General features: G+C 35.5%; 1 pseudogene; it reads right to left on the reverse strand.

Moving 5' to 3' along the window:
* Positions 1-11179: 11179 nt before the first annotated feature.
* Positions 11180-11773, reverse strand: LOC116590825 (annotated as a pseudogene).
* Between the last annotated feature and the right edge of the window lie 7964 nt (positions 11774-19737).

A 19737-nucleotide genomic window follows, 5' to 3' on the forward strand; every position in this document is an offset into this window, starting at 1 on the left:
ATGATTGTTTTTATTTCCTTGGTGTTAGTCATGTTCTCTTCTCTTTCATTCATAACTTTATTAATTTGGGTCCCCTCTCTTTTCTTTTCTTTTCTTTTTTTTTTTGTTTTTGTTTTTAAAGATTTTATTTATTTATCAGAGAGAGAGAGGGGGAGAGAGCGAGCACAGGCAGACAGAATGGCAGGCAGAGGCAGAGGGAGAAGCAGGTTCCCTGCTGAGCAAGGAGTCCGATGTGGGACTCGAACCCAGGATGCTGGGATCATGACCTGAGCCGAAGGCAGCTGCTTAACCAACTGAGCCACCCAGGCGTCCCTCCCCTCTCTTTTCTTTTGGATTAGTTTGGCCAGTGGTTTATCAATCTTATGATTCTTTCAAAAAAACAGCTTCTAGTTTTATTGATGTATTCTACTATGTCTCTAGTTTCTGTCTCATTGATCTCTGCTCTAGTCTTAATTATTTCCCTTCTTGTGTGGGTTTGGTTTAAATTGTTGTTGATTCTCCAGTTCTTTAAGGTGTAAAGAGAGCTGGTATATTCTGGATTTTTCAATTTTTTTTTAAGGAGACTTAGATGGCTATGCATTTTTCCACTTAGGACTGCCTTTGCCATATCCCATAGGTTTTGGACTGAAGTGTCTTCATTCTTATTGGTTTCCATGAATTGTTTAAGTTCTTCTTTGATTTCCTGTTTGATCCAAACATTCTTAAGCAGGGTGGTCTTTAGCTTCCAAGTGTTTGAATTCCTTCCAAACTTTTTCCTGTTGTTAAGTTCCAGTTTCAAAGCATTGTGGTCTGAGAATATTCAGGGAATAATCTCAATCTTTTAGTATCAGTTGAGTCCTGATTTATGACCCAATATATGGTCAATTTTGGGGAAAACTCCATGTGTGTTCCAGAAGAACGAATATTCTGTTGTTTTAGGGTGGAATGTTCTGTATATATCTATGAGATCCATCTGTTCCAATGTGCCATTCAATGCTCTTGTTTTTTATTGATTTTCTGCTTGGATGATCTATTACTGAGTGATGTGTTAAGATCCCTTATTATTGATGTATTCATATCAATATGGCTCTTTATCTTGATTAACAGTTGTCTCATGTAGTTGGCTGCTCCCGTATTGGGGGCATAAATATTTACAATTGTTAGATCTTCTTGGTGGATAGACCCTTTAAGAATGATGTAGTCTCCTTCATTATTTCTGACTACAGTCTTTAATTTAAAATCTAATTTACCTGATCTGGGAATCACTACCCCAGCTTTCTTTCGAGGCCTATTGGCATGAAAAATACTTCTCCAACCCTTCACTTTCAGTCTGGATGTATCCTTGGGTTCCAAATAAGTCTCTTTTAGACAACACTTGGACATTGACAACATTTGATTCTTTTAGACAACACTGCACATGAGAGCATTAGACAACATTTAGAGAATATTCGTTTTATCCAATCTGCAACCCTATGCCGTTTTATGTGAGTGTTTAGGTTGTTCACATTGAGAGTGATTATTGAAAGATACGTTTTTATTGAAGTGAAGTTTTATTGAAATGAAGCATAAGGAATAACACGGAAGACTTTGAGAGATGGATAGGAGAAGTGAGTGGGGGAAAATTGGAGGGAGAGACGAACCATAAGAGACTGTGGACCTTGAGAAACAAACTGAGAATTTTGGAGGAGAAGGGAGTTGGAGGTTGGGCGAACATGGTGGTGGGTATTATGGAGGGCATGTATTGCATGGAGCACAGGGTGTGCTGCCTAAACAATGAATTTTGGAACACTGAAAAATAAAATTAAATTAAATGAAAAAAAATCCTACGACTGGTTTTGTTACTATTTTTTAGAAATTTTTCTGTACAAGAACAAAACACTAATTCCTGAATATTCTGTCCAATCAGAATGTTATTTTCTTAGGATGACATCGACTAAGGTTATTTTAAAATTCTATGTAGTCACCTAAATGTAGCTCAGTCTCTCCCCTACTGTACGTTCATGTACAGTAATAACCAACTCACCTTTTAAGGCTTCCTCTTGTGTGTATAACATGCTTTTATGTGTTCATGTGGCTAGATAGGGACTTTTGGTCAAGAGGGACCACTGGGAGGGCTTTGGAACCAAAATTCAGACTCTGATCCATACTGAGCCTCTGCTTTGGAGGTCACCCTCAACTAGGTACAAATAAATGGATATTTGATTTTTCATTTCTTAATGTCCTTCTCATGTTTAGCTCCTAGAGAAATTCAGTGGATGTATAGCTATGCAAAGGATTCAATGCTGTCTGTTTTATTGATTAAAATAATATTTTACCATATTAACAAATTACTCTAAATCTTCATATATAGTGTGTATCTGTTATGATAAACATTATTAATTTTGTGTTTGTTAGTATTAAATCAGAAGGCTTTAAATTCCCTTCCATTCTTGAATTACTTGCAAAATCCTACACCAAACAAATTGTTTCGAATGTAGCCTGAAATAACTAATGGTCATATTTTTAAATAAATACACTTTGAAATACAAAATAAATATATATTTACTGATAAATATTTTGCAGAAGAGGAAAATATGCAGCAGATAATGAAAATCATTCATATTAAATAGGGCACCTGGGTGGCTCAGTGGGTTAAAGCCTCTGCCTTTGACTCGGGTCATGATCTTAGGGTTCTGGGATCAAGGCCCGTATTGGGGCTCTCTGCTCAACAGGGAGCCTGCTTCCTCCTCACTCTCCGCCTGCTTATGATCTTTGTCTGTCAAATAAATAAATAAAATCTTTTAAAAAAATGATCCAAAACAAGCAATTTTTCAATGTGAAACAGTTGTTTGTTTGTTTTTAATTTGCTCATTTTTATGTGATTAGAAAAACAAAACATATGTTATTTATGTATTTGTTAATTCAATATATAATGAAAAATTTCTTATGCCATTAAAAGTTCTTCATAAATGCCTCTCCTGGCTCTGTAATAGTCTAACAAATAGGTAGTAAAAATTCACTTAATAATTCTATTATGGAAAGTTAGCTATTTTCCCTAAATTTACCATTAGAAATAATTTTTGTCTGCATTTCCAGTTATTGGAAATGATTATCCAAAATTAATCTACTCATTTAAATATCTTAAGGCTCTTGAAATGTTAGCCACTAGCCAAATAAGCAGCCAGTAGTTATGTATGAAAATATTCAATTTATCAAAAATTCATTCAGCATAAATTCTTAGTGTGAAAATAGTAACTTAAGTCATGTTAAAAATAATTTGCATTGTTAACATTTTCTTAATCCTATTATTATTCCCAAATGTATTGTCTTTATTTTGGATGCCATTTGTATAGGACCTTTATAAACATTTATAAACACAAATCTTTCATTGACATATAATAGAGGGCTATAGGATAGCTCAATCACAAAATCAGTATATCAATTTAAGTGGTGCCGCGAATGTGAATTTTGTTCACCTACAGCCAGCTGGAAGGAGTAATATCACATTAATTTTATTTTTCTAAGTGAAATGGAGTCTGTTCTGAGATCTTGTTCTAATAGCTGGTAGAAATCAGTGGCCATCACTTCTGGGGTTCTTTCTCCTACCCAGAATTTTACATAAAGTTTAAGGATCTTGCCTAGTTCAGAACTTAGAAGCAGAGAGCATGTTGGTTACTGTTTATAAGGCTTGGCCTACCCCCTAGATTAGCAGGAAGAATTACAGAATTTTTCTCCCAGATTCCTGAGTTCTTGCTGCCTGGGGCATAAAAAGAAACATGTCTGACCAAGCCTGACCCCCTAAGAGTAAGCCTGTCTCCATTTCTTAAACAAAATGTGTCTCCCTGACACTAGTATGAACTACATTTATCCCTTTCTTAAGAGTGGACTCTCTTGATGGATGTGGGTTACCAGAAAGTGTCTATTTTCCCTAAAGTAAGGAGAAAAAGAGGTGTATTAACTTCCCTAAACTTCAAACTGCTGACTCTGAGATGTTCACATTACTATGGGTCAGAGCTCCCCATCAAAATCAGTTTCCTTGCATCAAATCTTTGAGTCTTAACCATTTGTTAAGGTACCAAGATCTATTCAACTAAGCAATTGGCTTCTGAGAGGTTATAAATGTCTTCAAACTCTAACCTCTGTGACTAGTCTTCTATGCATTGTTTCCTGGTGCCTCTGAAGTTGTCATGGCTTTCCTTACTCAGAAAGGTGTTTTTTTTTTTTTTTTTTCCCCTTTCACACCTTCAGTAACTAGAAAAATCAGAAGACAATGTCTTAATAAGGTGGAACTTGAAGAAGATTGCTATACTCAATATTAACCAAGTCATGCACGTTCTATTTAAAATTGATTTTCTTGCATCTAAAACTCCTAGGTTCAGTGTCCTCTATTGTCTTTATATACTTAATATAATCACATTTTCTCCAGCTTTGGTAAAACATTAGGAAATTAATCTGAGGTTCTCTCATGTTTACTATGCATTAAAAAAGTTTCTTTTAACATGACTAGATATTCAGTCACTGCTGCTGAATACTTTTGTGTTTTGAGTACTTATAGCTAGGGTACCCACCAAAGTGTCATCGCTTCCTCCTACACATATTTCCATTTATTTTTTAAGATTTTTATTTATTTATTCGACAGACAGAGATCACATGTAGGCAGAGAGGCAGGCAGAGAGAGAGAGGAGGAAGCAGGTTCCCCGCTAAGCAGAGAGCCCGATGCGGGGCTCGATCCCAGGACCCTGGGATCATGACCTGAGCCGAAGGCAGAGGCTTTAACCCACTGAGCCACCCAGGTGCCCCACATATTTCCATTTTGGCAGAACAAGAAAACACTACCTTTTGGATATTTTTCTTAAAATATATTTAAATAAAATTTTAAATCATTCCACTAAGCTCGTGAAAAATTCAATGTCCTCCCTTATGGGGTGGTGATATTTTCAGGAGTTTCATGCTGTCATGTTCATGTATGGAAAGACCCTATGTCATGAGTCTATACCAGATGTCTCTGGTACCCATTTCCAAATGTTCCAGGCCTCCTGAATCTCAGGTGGATCCTTTTCTTTTTGGTCAAACCCAGATCTTTAGGTCAAACAGAAACTTTGTAAAATAACTATGCTCTAGACTCCTTAATTATACAAAACCTGTATCTCTCTATGTCCTTGGAACACTGCAAGAAAGTGAATTATAGCTCTGTTCTCGCATGGACATTCCCAGTCTTGAGAAAATCTCTAAAAATTGACCTCACCTAAAGCCATTTCTGCACTTCTGACTTAAAGTTCTCATCTCCCTTACCTCACCCTTCTGAAAGTATCCTGTGTTTTCTTAACACATGCTAATAGCTCATTAAAATTAGAGGAAGTTCTATATTTTTTTAACTAACATTGATGTTTTTTCCTTTGCTCTACTGGAATACGTATATTCCTAGTTCAATGATTAGTTTTAACTGTTTCTGGGTTCAGGCAGATCTTGAATTGAAATTTGATTCCCATATTTATTTTCAAATAATTTCTTAAAGTCTCAGCCATTAAGTTAAAATGATCACAGGATGATTAGGAACACTGTAGAGATGATAGGTATGATTTATATAGCCCAGGGCATGACACACAGTATAAGCAATACATGTTAACAATTACTATGGTCACTGTCACTAACATTTTAATATGAAATAAAAGATGTATATTATATGGAAAACTTTCTCTTAACTTTTTAAATTTACAACCTAAATTTTTGTTTTTCATTTATCTGATAACTTATTTGTCTGATATTCTTTTCACTGCTCTAAATCAGGTTGAGAACCCTAAATCAAGTTGAGAACTTAGTAAGCATTTATTAAATATTGGTTTATTTAATGAATAGTCATACGCTTTCAATAAGAGAAATCTAAATGGGGGTTGAGGGTTGGAGAAAATTTTCTTTAATTTCTTCATTCATATGTGAACTACCATAGGCTGTGAGGCAAATCAAAACATGTGCATCTTTATCCTCTTGGAATAAGTTAGGAAAAAAAAAAACTAGTAACCACCAAATAGAACACAACTTATTTCACTAAATTATCCTGTCACAACGATGGACATTTTCAAAAGCTAGAGAGCATGTCATCAAATACATCAAAGTCCGTGTGTCATTCATGGCAAAATTGACTTTGACATTGTTTATTTGGACTCCAGACACTTGGCTTTCATGATTCTGGCTTCATCTACATCCAGGCATTGGAAAGTGGATGTGTAATTCTTGTAACACTGTCATCCTCTGGTCATATTATTCTGTTCCCATGATCAAGCTGCATCTATTCACAAATCCCAAAATACTTTGAAAGTGGAGAATATGTTTTAAATGGAAAAATAATGCATCTGGTAACAATTGATCAAGTAAAGCAGATTTTAATGTATTAGCATCACCTGTTGCCTTCACAGAGCCATGATTATGGACAGAGCAACAACTACAAAAGAGGTAAGAGGTGATACCCAGATATCACCCTTACAATTCTTCTCAAAGGAAGCAATTTTGACAGTGAATATGATAAGATATGAAACCTACTGGCCAGTGGTAAAAGGGACAAGATGACAAAATTATTTTTTTCTTGGTAAAATGGAAAGATGTTTGCAAATACTACCTGGTATACTTACTGTACTTGTATTTTTCTGACTCATATTTCTTCTAAAATTCCAATTATGGCATACTTAGAAATCTGAATTTTAAATGTTTCATAACTGTGAATAAGAGACAGTTTGACAATCTTTTAATCTAAATAAAGTAAATCTTCTTAATGAGTCAAGAGGCAGTCAAGTGATACTAGGATATTTTAAAAATAGAAGTAATTGGTACATTTTTCTCAGAATGATTTTTTTAAACACATAGGTTCATACAAATACTTTTGCAGCAATTATAAAATTTGTTATAAAGACAACATAGTGTTTATAGTACTTTCATATTTGAACAAAAAAGGTTTAATGGGATTTAAAATGCATGCTGGAAATTATAGCTATCACTTTTCTAGAGAATTAATTTACAAGTATTTTATACAACATGAAATTATAAAATTAAGAAATTATTTTTTTCTATCTAGGCTAGTTATTATTTTTTTAAAGCCATTATTATCATGCAGCTAACCAAACATCTGTACTTTCAGATAATGCAGGAATTCTGGTGACTTAAGATTATACTATTAGCATATATCTTTTCATGTATAATTTATGACTCTGAAAGTTTAACTTTTTTTCTTTCTTCTTGGACTCTAAGCATAGTGTTCAATTTCAACTAATCCTTTCATCTTCTTTCAGTCTAGATTGTGAAGGTCGAGCTGAATATAATATTCCTTATAAAATCAGAACCAAGGTCAGCCTTTGAATTTTATGATCAAAATTTCCCACAGGAGAGAAGACTAAGACCTGGGAATCAATCCAGCCTCTCAAACTACCATGAGCTAATTACTGAACACTCTTCTCTGAAGGTCCTGGTTTAAAAAATAAAATAAATTCTATGTTAAAAATTTTATAACTGCAAATACAATTTAAAAATAGTAACCAAATGATTTCTTTAAACTATCATAATTTAATATAAGTAGTTTTGTGCAAAAAGGACCACAGTGTGTCTTCAGCAATTATTTGGATCCTTTACTCTGGACTCAATGACTTTGTAAGCCTATGCACAGCATTTTGACATGACATGTCCTATAAAGAGCCTCTTTTATGCTTCCTTGTCATTTTGTTTATATAAGTTCAAAGTAGCTTCTCTTCTTAATTGATATTTTAAAGAAAAATTCTTAAATCATCATATTTACTTATATTTTTCTAGTTTTATTGAAAAACAGTTGAGATACATCATGGTATACATTTAAGGCATACAGTATGATGATTTGATTTATATATATTGTGAAATGTTTACCATAGTCAGTTCAGTTAACATCCATCTTCACACACACACACACACACACACACACACACACTTTTAAAAAGAGAAAAGAAAAAAAAGTCTTATGATTAAAACTCTTAGGATTTGTTCTACTAGCTACTTTCTTATATATCATACAGCAGTATTAGGTATAGTCATCATGTTGTACATTACCTAGGACTTATTTGTCTAATACCTGGAAGTTTTTATCTTTTGACTACCTTCCTCCAGTTCTCCCTTCCTGTACCCTCTGCCTCTGGGACTCCAAATCTGTTCTATTTGCTATGAATTTGTTTTTCTTTGGTTGGTTGGTTTGATTTTGTTGTTAGATTCCACATATAAGTGAGATCATATAGTTTTGTCTTTCTCTGTCTGACTTACTTTATTTAGTATAATACCTTTAGGGTCCATCAATATTGTCCCAAATGGCAGTATTTCCACTTTTTACTGCTGAATAATATTCCCTTGCATATATATGTATGTACCACAACTCCTTTACCCATTCATCCATCAATGGATACTTGGTTTTCCAAACTGTGTCTTGGCTATGGTAAATAATGCTGCAATAAACTTGGAGGTGCAGATACATTTTCAAGTTAGTGTTTTTACTCTTTTTTGGATATATTCCAAGAAGTAGAATCGCTAGATCATATGGTAGTTCTATTTCTAACTCTTTGAGGATCCTTCATACTGTTTTCCATAGTTTCATCCTTTTACATGCGAATATCCAATTATCCCATCAACATTTTTTTGAAGAAACCCTCTTTTCTCCCTTGAGTATTCTTTGCTCCCTTGTAAGATATTGACTATATATGCATGTTTATTTCTGGAGTCTTGATTCTAGCCCATTGGTCTTGTGAAAATAAATAAAGGAAACCTAATCATACTGGAGCTGGGAAATCCTGAAGGGAGAGCTTGCACACATTGCAGCTTGCTGTAAAAAGCATATCTCGAATTCCCCAATTGGAAGCTTACTTTACATGCCTCAGCAAGAGGAAAGAATTTCTCACAGAGCAGTCATCCAGAGATCCAGCAGGGATCAAGTTCATGATTTACAAGTACTGTGTTATATTCAAATTTCAGAATGCTGCATATTTTATTTTTCCATTGCCTTATTGGTGGTCATCTAGTTTATTGAAATTTTCATTATTAGAAAGAAATCCTCACTGATTAATCTTGAATACATATCCTTATACATATACTCAAGAGTGATTTCAGTATATCTGCTTGAAAGTAGTGTTCATTTTTATTATGTAGTGGTCTTGGCTCTCCAACGTGATGGGGCTAACAAATAATTCTTCTATTGGGTGTGAGAGATAATGTTTCTTTATATATTTATTATCAGTTTTTAACACTTTAAGAAAGTTTTATAAAATTTTAATTTAAGAAAATTTTATAGATTGACTGATACTTGTTTTCATTTGTCTTTTCCAGATTACCAAAGAAGTAGAATAAATTCTGATATATTAGTAAGCGACAAGATTTCTTCATACATATATAAGTATATACATATATATATACTTTTTGCTGACTTGTAAAAGTTATTTATATATACCCGGTAGTAAATATTTGTTTGTTTTCTTTGTTGCAAATAACTTTTCATGGCTAGGATTATCTTTCAAATTACTTCTGTTTTTTTTTCTATCTTATAAAAGATAATTTAATGTAAACAAATGTAAATATTTATTTTCATGGGTTGCAGTCAATGTTGGGAATTGAGATCATTGGCCTCCACACAACTTGATCATCAAGATTAAGAACTCAGATCATCTCTGTCAGCATGACAACTATTTATTTCAGCAAATTCTTGCCCAGAAAGCTAAGGCTATAAATGAATAAATCACTTTATTGTCAGCAAACCAATTTGTGTAACTGGACAAACGCTTATTAGAAGAATAGAAAGCTAAGCTAAACAAACAAGTCACTTATGAAACAATAATTTACTTATCAAAATTTGCTTCACTATCCTCACTTCACAGTGTCCATCAATTTTACACTATTATATCACTGACTTGGCCTGATCTAACCAGTTTCTCACCTTGAAACTTCAAACCACTCAAGAGCTGACTCAAGGATGTGTTATTATCTTTCATGATCAACCAATTTCTTCTAAGAATTATTAAGACTGTCAAAATGGTGTCCTCTCGTAATACAATAAATTTAATAAACTTAATTTACTTGAGTATTCAATTATGTTTTGTGATTTTCTGGGGGAACCAAAAAATTAACAATCCTGGAAGTCACACTGAGATCCCAACAAGACACCCTTACTTTTATACTTCAAAATTCCCAACATGGAAGCTATAATCCTTTATAACACCCAAATGGTGTTAGTGGGATAAGATAAGACAGTGAGGTTAAGGGAAATAAGTGCTCTGTGTTGGGTTCCCAATTCCTTTTAGCAAGCTTGCAAATATTTTCCTAGGAATGAGCAGCACTTTTAGGAATCCTTGATGACTGATCAAATGTAAAAACTCTTGTTATGAGCAGAAACCAGCCTAATTAGTAATAACATGACTACCTGTTCTTGCCACATTTGGGGATGAGTTAGTAAGGGAATGTCATAGAGAAAACAATTGTCCTAGGACCAATATGACCATCTTTCAAGCTGGATAAACACATGAATTTAGATTTCAACAGAGCATTGTTTTTTACAGACAAATTTTCCCTTGTGAAAAATTTCTCCAATCTCATCTTGTTTTGTCCCTAACAGTCTGGTCGGGAAGAGACTTCCTCTCTGTTGGGCTCCCCGCCGAGGGGAGGAGGCGCCCGGGCCAGCCGGAGGTCTCTCCTTGGGGCTGAGCGGGATGGCGAGTGTCGTGAACCCGGAACGCAACCACAGAAGACACCGGGCTCGGGAGGTCTGTCGAAGCAGGATCTCGCTTTATTGAGCAGGGCAGCGGCTTATATGGGGTGAGGGAAGGGAAGTGAGGTCAGCAAAGTGGGGGCCAATGGGGATGTGCCGTGTCGGCGGGAGTTGGGAGAGACACGCCCTGCAGGGGGTGGAGACTCGCGGGAAACGAAACTGATGGGAAACCGAAACCGCCACTTTGGCGCCTTTGTGGTCGGCCATGTGGGTTCCTGATCCGGAAGAGAAGGCCACCCGGTGCCATCTTAGCCTCTAGGGGCCCAACACCTCTCTAAAAATCCTGTCTGCCAGGAATTGAAAAATCGTCAGGTCTGTAGCAAAGGAAGCAAGCCATATTCAGTTAGAGGTCTGAGAATTAAGATACACCAGCAATATAGTCAATGAACAATTTCTAGACCCTCATAGGTCTATCTTCAAAATTGTGTATTCTCTGTGTCAGAATGGTACTTTTTTTTTTTTCTTTTAACATTTCACTGAAAACTTTTGATTGGCCTTTTGGGTAGAAATGGTAATATATTTTCCAGAAAACATGATCCTGTCATGCTTCTGCAGGAACCAGTGCATGGCCTCCTCCCTGCTGATTCTGTTTCTGTGTTTGGACACAATGCAGCCTGTCTAGTGCTTTTTGTCTGTGCTGATGAAATCTGGCCTACTCAGAATCACACAGAAATCGAGGCTGAAGATATCAATGTTTGGGTCATATTTGATCTGCAGATTGATGTGTTCCTGATCTTCAAATGAAAGATTCTTTTATTGTAGAAGTTGATTTTGTTAATTCAAAAATAGGCATCTTTAGACCTTTCTCCAGGATTTCCTCTGCCTTTCCCCATGGAATGTGCAGTGAAAAAGAAACTTTTCATTTTTGTTGATGCCAAAGGATCTGATGCTGTATCTGGCTTTGGAGAACACAGGGGTCGGACCTGAGAACTGTCCCAGCACCTTGGGTGCCAGAGTCAGTCTGTCTCCACTCTCTCTCACCCCACAGATGGCTGAGGCAGAGCTTGTGGCTGGGAAGTTCCCATATGGAGTCTCCTTTCCACCTTGACCTTGTGCCATGATGGAGAACAAGAAGAGATTACTGCTTGTTAAGCGTACTCAAACTGTGGCTCTAGTTTTTGCACTTAGCTTTAAAAATGGTATCATATCAACAAAGATAATTGAGAATTAAATGCCTCTTTGGAAATCTTTCAATATGAATGAATTTTTCTTTTGAGAACTAATTATAAGGAAGAAGGGGTATAAAATCCCAAACATCTAATGATCTGTATTTTTATGTGAAAATTCTTAAAAAATGTCAGATTCCAGATTGTTTCAATGAAATGTATGTTATGAAATTATAAATATACAAAGTTCTATATCTCCTACGCTATCCAAGTCACAACTTGAACACAATGGCCATTATTAGTGGCTAACATTTCATAATCCTCTTAATAACCTATTTTCTTTTCATTTTCTCAGACCGGAAACTTCCACAGCTTAATTACTTAAAATTAATCTCTCTTTGAAACAGGGAAGATCCTTATGGTTGATTTTAAGCCCTGGCCTCATTCTCTGCTGAGAGCTATTATTTGAGAATTTTTAAAATTTAGAAAATATATAATTCAACACTTCTAAATATATAACAATTGGTTCATATCCTAATAGCAATCTCAGTTTTTTTTTTTTTTAAAGGTGTACAAAGATAGGGTGGGAATATTCAGAGGGTGATTTATAAGACAAAAAATCACATAGAACATCAGGCAGATTTGAAAAATCTGAACGTTGGACAACATCTTTCGAAAGCTTTATCCAGAGTCACTTTCTATAAAAATAGACTGAACTCTAATTCAATCTTGTAGGTAAGAAAAAATGAACCTACTGGAAACTTCTGGAATAAGTTAACAAACCACAAAGCATTCAGGAGTAGATTTCGAAGCAGATATGACATTATCTTTCTTTTCACTTTTTATGATCAGGTTTAAGCCACAATTAAACGGATTTAATCTGCAGGCTAAAACTAGATTGGTAAATGGTCCAGTTGCCAAATCCCTAACTTCTCACCAGATATTTCCAAAGAGCTTTAGAACAAAAACAGATCCCATCCATTAAGCCTCTGAGAAGGGAACATTATGTTAAAGACATCTGAGGATACTGTAAGCAACAAGGACATTAGATAAATAGTTGTGCTGTGCTGACTAAGAATCTTGCAGACTAAAATAAAGTTGGTGACCAATAAAAGTTCTCCAAAAAGATATTTGGAACTTCATTTCTTATTTTTCTTTACTGTCACCCAGCTTTCTTGCTATGAGTTATTTTAATAAGTCAGTGAAGATGAATCAACGAAGAAATGACTTTTTAGACAATAACATCACAACATGGTAGGTAATCAAAAATCATATCTCTTCTGGTTCTGGAAAATATGGAGTAGTTGCATTATTTCTCTCTCTCTGACCAAGTAAAGCTAAAAACCCTGGATGTTATATACAAAACAAATAAGAAGAGACTGTTAAGGAAAAGAATAAGAAAGCAGATTGACTAGAAACCCTGCCATGTGAGGAAAATCATAATGGTGCTTCTGTTGTGTTTTCTTTTTGCCTCCTATATATTTCTGACCATTTGAAAGACCACAACTAGGAGTTATAATTGACAACAAAAGAAGTTTCAAGAAATATTTGTAGAATCATATATGAATCACAAGCAGTAGCCTAGAAATACAGAAAAATGTTTACAATTAACACACACACACACACACACACACACGGGCTAGTGAAGAATCTAGACTTTCACTCATAGTAATGAGGAACCTCTCACTTCCCCACTGTGGTGATGTCAGTGGAGGCTGAGAGCATAGCCTGATTTACCAATGCTTAGTGGCGACTGATATTTTTCTGGGTAATTGTTTTTGTATTTTATATTATTTTTGTATTTGTATTTTATATTGCTTACCTAATATTTTCCCAATGTCTTCTGTCTCAATTATAACATTATTTATATCATATATATAGTATATAACATATATTATATATTTTGTCATAAATTTGCTTTACATTGAGTCATTTTCTAGAAACAGCTTTATTTTGATCTCCTGTATATAATTGTTTTGTTTTCTGCATTCACTCATATTTTTTAATACATACTTAATACTTTTTAGATTCATAAACATTATACTCTGACTTAATTGAATTAGGCATTAGTTAGGAAAATGTTTAGAGATAATAGTAAAAACCATTTAATAAGCCATGTAATAATTAAATAAGACTTCAGTTTCCCCTTCTTCTTAGGAAGATTGGAGATAGAGGAGGTAATGTAATCAAGAGGGCAACATAAATTGTTTCCAACGTCATTTGCGACAACATGGATGGAACTAGAGCGTATCATGCTTAGCGAAATAAGTCAAGCAGAGAAAGACAACTATCATATGATCTCCCTGATATGAGGAAGTGGTGATGCAACATGGGGGCTTAAGTGGGTAGGAGAAGAATCAATGAAACAAGATGGGATTGGGAGGGAGACAAACCATAAGTGACTCTTAATCTTACAAAACAAACTGAGGGTTGCTGGGGGGAGGGGGGTTGGGAGAAGGGGGGGGTGGGGTTATGGACATTGGGGAGGGTATGTGCTTTGGTGAGTGCTGTGAAGTGTGTAAACCTGGCGATTCACAGACCTGTACCCCTGGGGATAAAAATAAGCAGACTGACTAGCAACTATTCATAGATAAGATGCCATTTTGAAAATCCCAGAACCCAGGAATGGGGATGAAGCATTCTCCTGGACCACAAAGACTGAGAGGACCACATTAGAAGGATAAGAGTAGAACAGCTATGCTTGGACCATATCACCTCACCTCCAGGCTGGCACAGTAGGGCACTGAGATACTTCCCCGCGCGACACCCTCTTACATCCTCCCCCCAACCGGTACATGCCTATGGTTTCTCCAGTGGAAAAAGAGAGCACAAGGTGGATATGCATGTCCCCAGCATTGTGGGATGCTTCCTGGAAAGCCCCATTTGGGTTTTTTTTTTTTTTCCAAAGATTTTATTTACTTATTTGACAGAGAGAGATCACAGTAGGCAGAGAGGCAGGCAGAGAGAGGTGAAGGGAAGCAGGCACCCCGCCGAGCAGAGAGCCCGGGACTCGATCCCAGGACCCTGAGATCATGACCTGAGCCGAAGGCAGTGGCTTAACCCACTAAGCCACCCAGGCGCCCCCCCATTTGGGTTTTGCCTCATGGTATCACCAGGGAAATTTGGGACCAGCCGACGGTGGATCAGATAGAGATGAAGAAGGTAGTGGAGCTTATAGCAATCAGTACCGAGATCCTGATGGACCAAATCAGGACCAGATCCAGATCAGGACCAAGTTCCCGCTTGCACCTGTGTCCAAGCAGAGACCCTTGCCAAAGGTTCCTTGAAGTGAGATTGCTGGAACAGATGATAGTTCTATTTTTATTTTTTTGTATAATCTTCATGCTGTTTTCTTACAGCTGCTATATCATCTTATATTCCAACCAATAGTGCAATAATTTCCAATTTCTCCACAACCTTACTTACTCTTATTATCTTGAAAAAATCTTTTTAGGCCCATGTGCTGAAATTTATTCTCTTCCTCCCTACCTGGACCAGTGGAAAAGAATGCCTATCTTTTCATTGTTTTGCTGAAGAAGGGAAAGCCTCCCACTTAGGGGAAGAGCCAGGTATAATTCCCCTTCCCAGATTATATATCAAGAAGATTTCTTTTGTAATAACACTTAGAAGAAGGAGGCCTGGGGCTTCCTGCTCTATCTTATCATATTATCTCAGTGTTATAGACTCCTGGGTTTTTATTAGGGGGAAGGGAGAGTCACCCTTATGAGCCAAAAGAAACGATGCCTAGGCATCCTCCTTTCTGTCTTTACCTAATAAAATGCTAACCTGAAACACACACGTGTATGTGAAGAATAGAATATTCAGCAATAAAAAGAGGGAACTTCTGCCATTCATGATAACATGGCTGGACCTTGAAAGAATTATACTAAGGGAAATAAGACAGAGAAAGACAAATACTGTATGATTTCACTTAAATACAGAATATAAAAAAGCTGAAGTTATGGATTCTGAAAGCAGATTGGTAATTACCAGGCATACAGGGTAAAGTAGAGGGGGGAATGGATCAATTTGGTCAAAGGATATAAACTTCAGTTATAAAATAAATTCTGAGGTTGTAATATACTGTATGGTCACTATAGTTAATAGTGTATAGTATATTTAAAATTGCTAAGTTTATATATTATATTTATATATTTATATTTAAATTTGCTAAGTTAAAAGTTCTTAACATATACACAAAAAAAGTAACTATGTCAGCTGATGGATATATTAACTAACCTTATAATGGTAATTATTTCATGATATATACAAATCAAGTCATCACATTGTAAACCTTAAATTTACAATGATATATGTCAATTATATATATCAAAGAAGATGGAAAAAATTTAAATAATTAAGAAAAAAGACTGCAGGTGGTAATTTCAAAGCCAGTTAAATTTATAGTACTTCTATGTATGGATGAATTCTATTCTCCAAATCACTCTGTCATCTTAAATAGGTGCTAATACTAGTTATTTCAGCAGTTCTACACCCAATAAGAATGAAGGCAACAGAAATAATTAAGGATGCTTCCAAGATTTACGCAAAATTTAAATCTCATATATCTATGCCCAGTCGTGGGTATCACATACTGGTTTTCAGGTTGAAAATGTCGTCTCTATGGTGAAGGTCAAAATCCAAGCTAAAATTCTGGATATGTATTACCATGGAGGAAAAGGAGAGAGGGATTTTGGTGACTTTACATCCTGTGCTAAAAATACGTACTAAATGATTGTCAGTTCTTTTTCTGGTATAATATCTGCATTTGAGGTTCATGTTGTGGGCTGAATTGTGTTGTCCACCAATATTTATATGTTGAAATCGTAACTTCTAATTCCTCAGAATGAAAATGTGTTTGGAAATAAGATATTTAAAGAGGTAATAAAGTTGTAAATTGGATTTTCAGGGTGGCCCTCTATCCTATCTGACTGGTGTAGCAGGGATTAGGGTACAGAGACAGATAAATGCCTTCAGGGGAAAAACACAGCAAGAAGGGAAACATCTGCAAGGAAGGAGAGAAGCCTCACCAAACATGCCAACACTTTTAAATTTTAGCCTCCAGAACTCTCTTTTGTTTAAATGTTTTTCAAAGAAATAAGATATTTAATGACATTAAAAAGTTATAATTTTTTGTAAGGTTGATTATTCCTTTAAATTATTTTTGAGCACGTGATTATCTTTAATTTCCTCTTTGTTTCATTGTTTTCATGGTTTTTAAAAAGATTTCATTTATTTATTTGACACACAGAGAGAGATCAGAGTAGGCAAAGAGGCAGGCAGAGGGGGAGGAGGAAGCAGGCTCCCCTCAGAGCAGAGAGCCTCATGCAGAGCTCCATTCCAGGACCCTGAGATCAGGGCCTGAGCCACCCAGGTGCCCCTTGCTTTTACATTATAGTACTTTGTTTCTTTTTAACAAGCTCAAATTAGAAAGGATATTGCAAGTTGACATGGTACAAAATTGATTTTTCTGCTGTAAATTATAGTTATTTCCAAATTGTTCAGTTGCTTGTAGTCAAATAAATAAATAAAATTAAAAAAAGAAATGTAAAATCAAGTTAATATGTTTCTTCTTTTATTAAGGAAAATAGTTTAAAGATGTGAATATTACTTTGAAATGAATATGTTCCTATTAAAAAGAAACTATAAAGCAAATCACTTGGAGCTAAAAATATCCAGGCACTATATTAAAATCCCTTTACTTTGATGATAAGGCAAGCTAAGAATACATAAGTTTGTGATACAGAAAACTAACTAAAGTACTTGGCTCTCTTTGGATGCAAGGGGGAATTTATATATAAATTCTGCTTGTCAATCATAACTGAAAGATTTCTTAAATTGTTATTTAGTGTAAAGGTGTGAAGACTCTCTTCTTAGAAATTTATAAGACAACTATATCTAGAATTCAATTTTCAATCCACTAGCTGAAGGTATTTTCCTAGAGACAAGAAATATGTTTTTGTAAGAAACAAAAAATCCATAAAAATACAAATATACGGCTCACAAATGACAGCATCAAAAAAATTTTTTTTTCTTCTTTCCTTTGAAATCTTAAAATAGATATACAGGGGCACCTGGGTGGTTCAGCCAGTTAAGATCTGACTCTTCATTTTGGCTCAGGTCATGGCATCAGGGTCATGAGATCAAGCACTGTGTTGGGCTCCACACTCAGTGGGGCATCTGGTTGAGAGTCTTCCTCTCCCTATGCCCCTCCCCCAACTCATGCTTTAAATAAACAAATAAATAAATGTCTTAACAAATAAAATAAAATACATATAAAAAGTTGAGGAGATTTTGGTTGTGGTAGATACCTACCATGATCTTCATTAGGTAGAGATTACATTTCTTTACTTCAAGTAAAAGAAAGCATAACTGAAAAGCAGCTTACACAAAGTTTTCATTTTTCTTACATAAGAGAATTCCAGAAGAAAATAGCCCAGGAAAAATATAGTAGTTCTTTTTATCATAAGAAGCCTATGCTTTCATTCATGCCCGGTCATCTGTATCAGATGTTTTGTTATCTGATAGCTACAAATGGCAATTTCACATCCAGTATCATGACAATGTTCCAAGAAGGATAGAGGAAAGGAAGGGCAAAGTATAAACTGCATGTTTCAATTCTTTTTTTTTAAGTGTTTTCTGCAAATCTGTAGCAGTAATTCTCACTTACATTTATTGGCCAAAATAATAAATAGAGTTCAAGTGGTAAGTTTTCTAAGAGAGAAGGTGAGAACTGATGTTCTGTGAGTGGTTAGTAGTGTTTACTGTTATATATAAAAATATATATCCAGGGGTACCTGGGTGGCTTAGTGGGTTAAGCCACTGCCTTCGGCTCGGGTCATGATCTCAGGGTCCTGGAATCGAGTCCCGCGTCGGGCTCTTTGCTCAGCAGGGAGCCTGCTTCCTCCATTCTCTCTCTCTCTCTCTGCCTGCCTTTCTGCCTAGTTGTGATCTCTCTCTGTCAGATAAATAAATAAAATCTCTAAAAATATATATATACATCCAGTATCAAAATAATAGCCATTTTTAAAAAATTTTATTTATTTGATAGAGAAAGAGAGATCACAAGTAGGTAGAGAGGCAGGCAGAGAGAGAGGGGGAAGCAGGCTCCCTGGTGAACAGAGAGTCCAATGCGGGGCTCGATCCCAGGACCCTGAGATCATGACCTGAGCTGAAAGCAGAGGCTTAACCCACTGCGCCACCCAGGTACCCCATAATAGCCATTTTTAAATTTTTTTTTAAATTTATTTTTATTTCCAGCATAACAGTATTCATTATTTTTGCACCACACCCCGTGCTCCATGCAATCCGTGCCCTCTATAATACCCACCACCTGGTACCCCAACCTCCCACCCCCCGTCCCTTCAAAACCCTCAGATTGTTTTTCAGAGTCCATAGTCTCTCATGGTTCACCTCCCCTTCCAATTTCCCCCAACTCCCTTCTCCACTCTAAGTCCCCATGTCCTCCATGCTATTTGTTATGCTCCACAAATAAGTGAAACCATATGATAGTTGACTCTCTCTGCTTGACTTATTTCACTCAGCATAATCTCTTCCAGGCCCATTTTTAAATTTTAATTAAGTCTTTAAAATTGCTGCTATTTACACCAATTGTTTATTCTGGAAAAAAATCCAATAAAATAATTGAGTTTAATAATTGGAATATATAAATAATTATAATGTAATAATGATATGCAAATGCTTTTAAATTTAACAGACTAAGAAAAAGTCATAAACAGTCATCTCAGACAGAAATCATATGTTGTATAGAGTAATTAAAATAAATATCTATAGGGATTACATATTGTAAATCTTTCCAAATGTTATATGACTATATAAATTTCAACTTCAGATAATTTTTTAATCTAATTTTCTGTTTCTAATAAACAAAAGCAGGCAAAACTAGCAAACATTTTA

Source organism: Mustela erminea, chromosome 1, assembly GCF_009829155.1.
Source record: "Mustela erminea isolate mMusErm1 chromosome 1, mMusErm1.Pri, whole genome shotgun sequence".
In the NCBI taxonomy this organism is placed as follows: domain Eukaryota; kingdom Metazoa; phylum Chordata; class Mammalia; order Carnivora; family Mustelidae; genus Mustela; species Mustela erminea.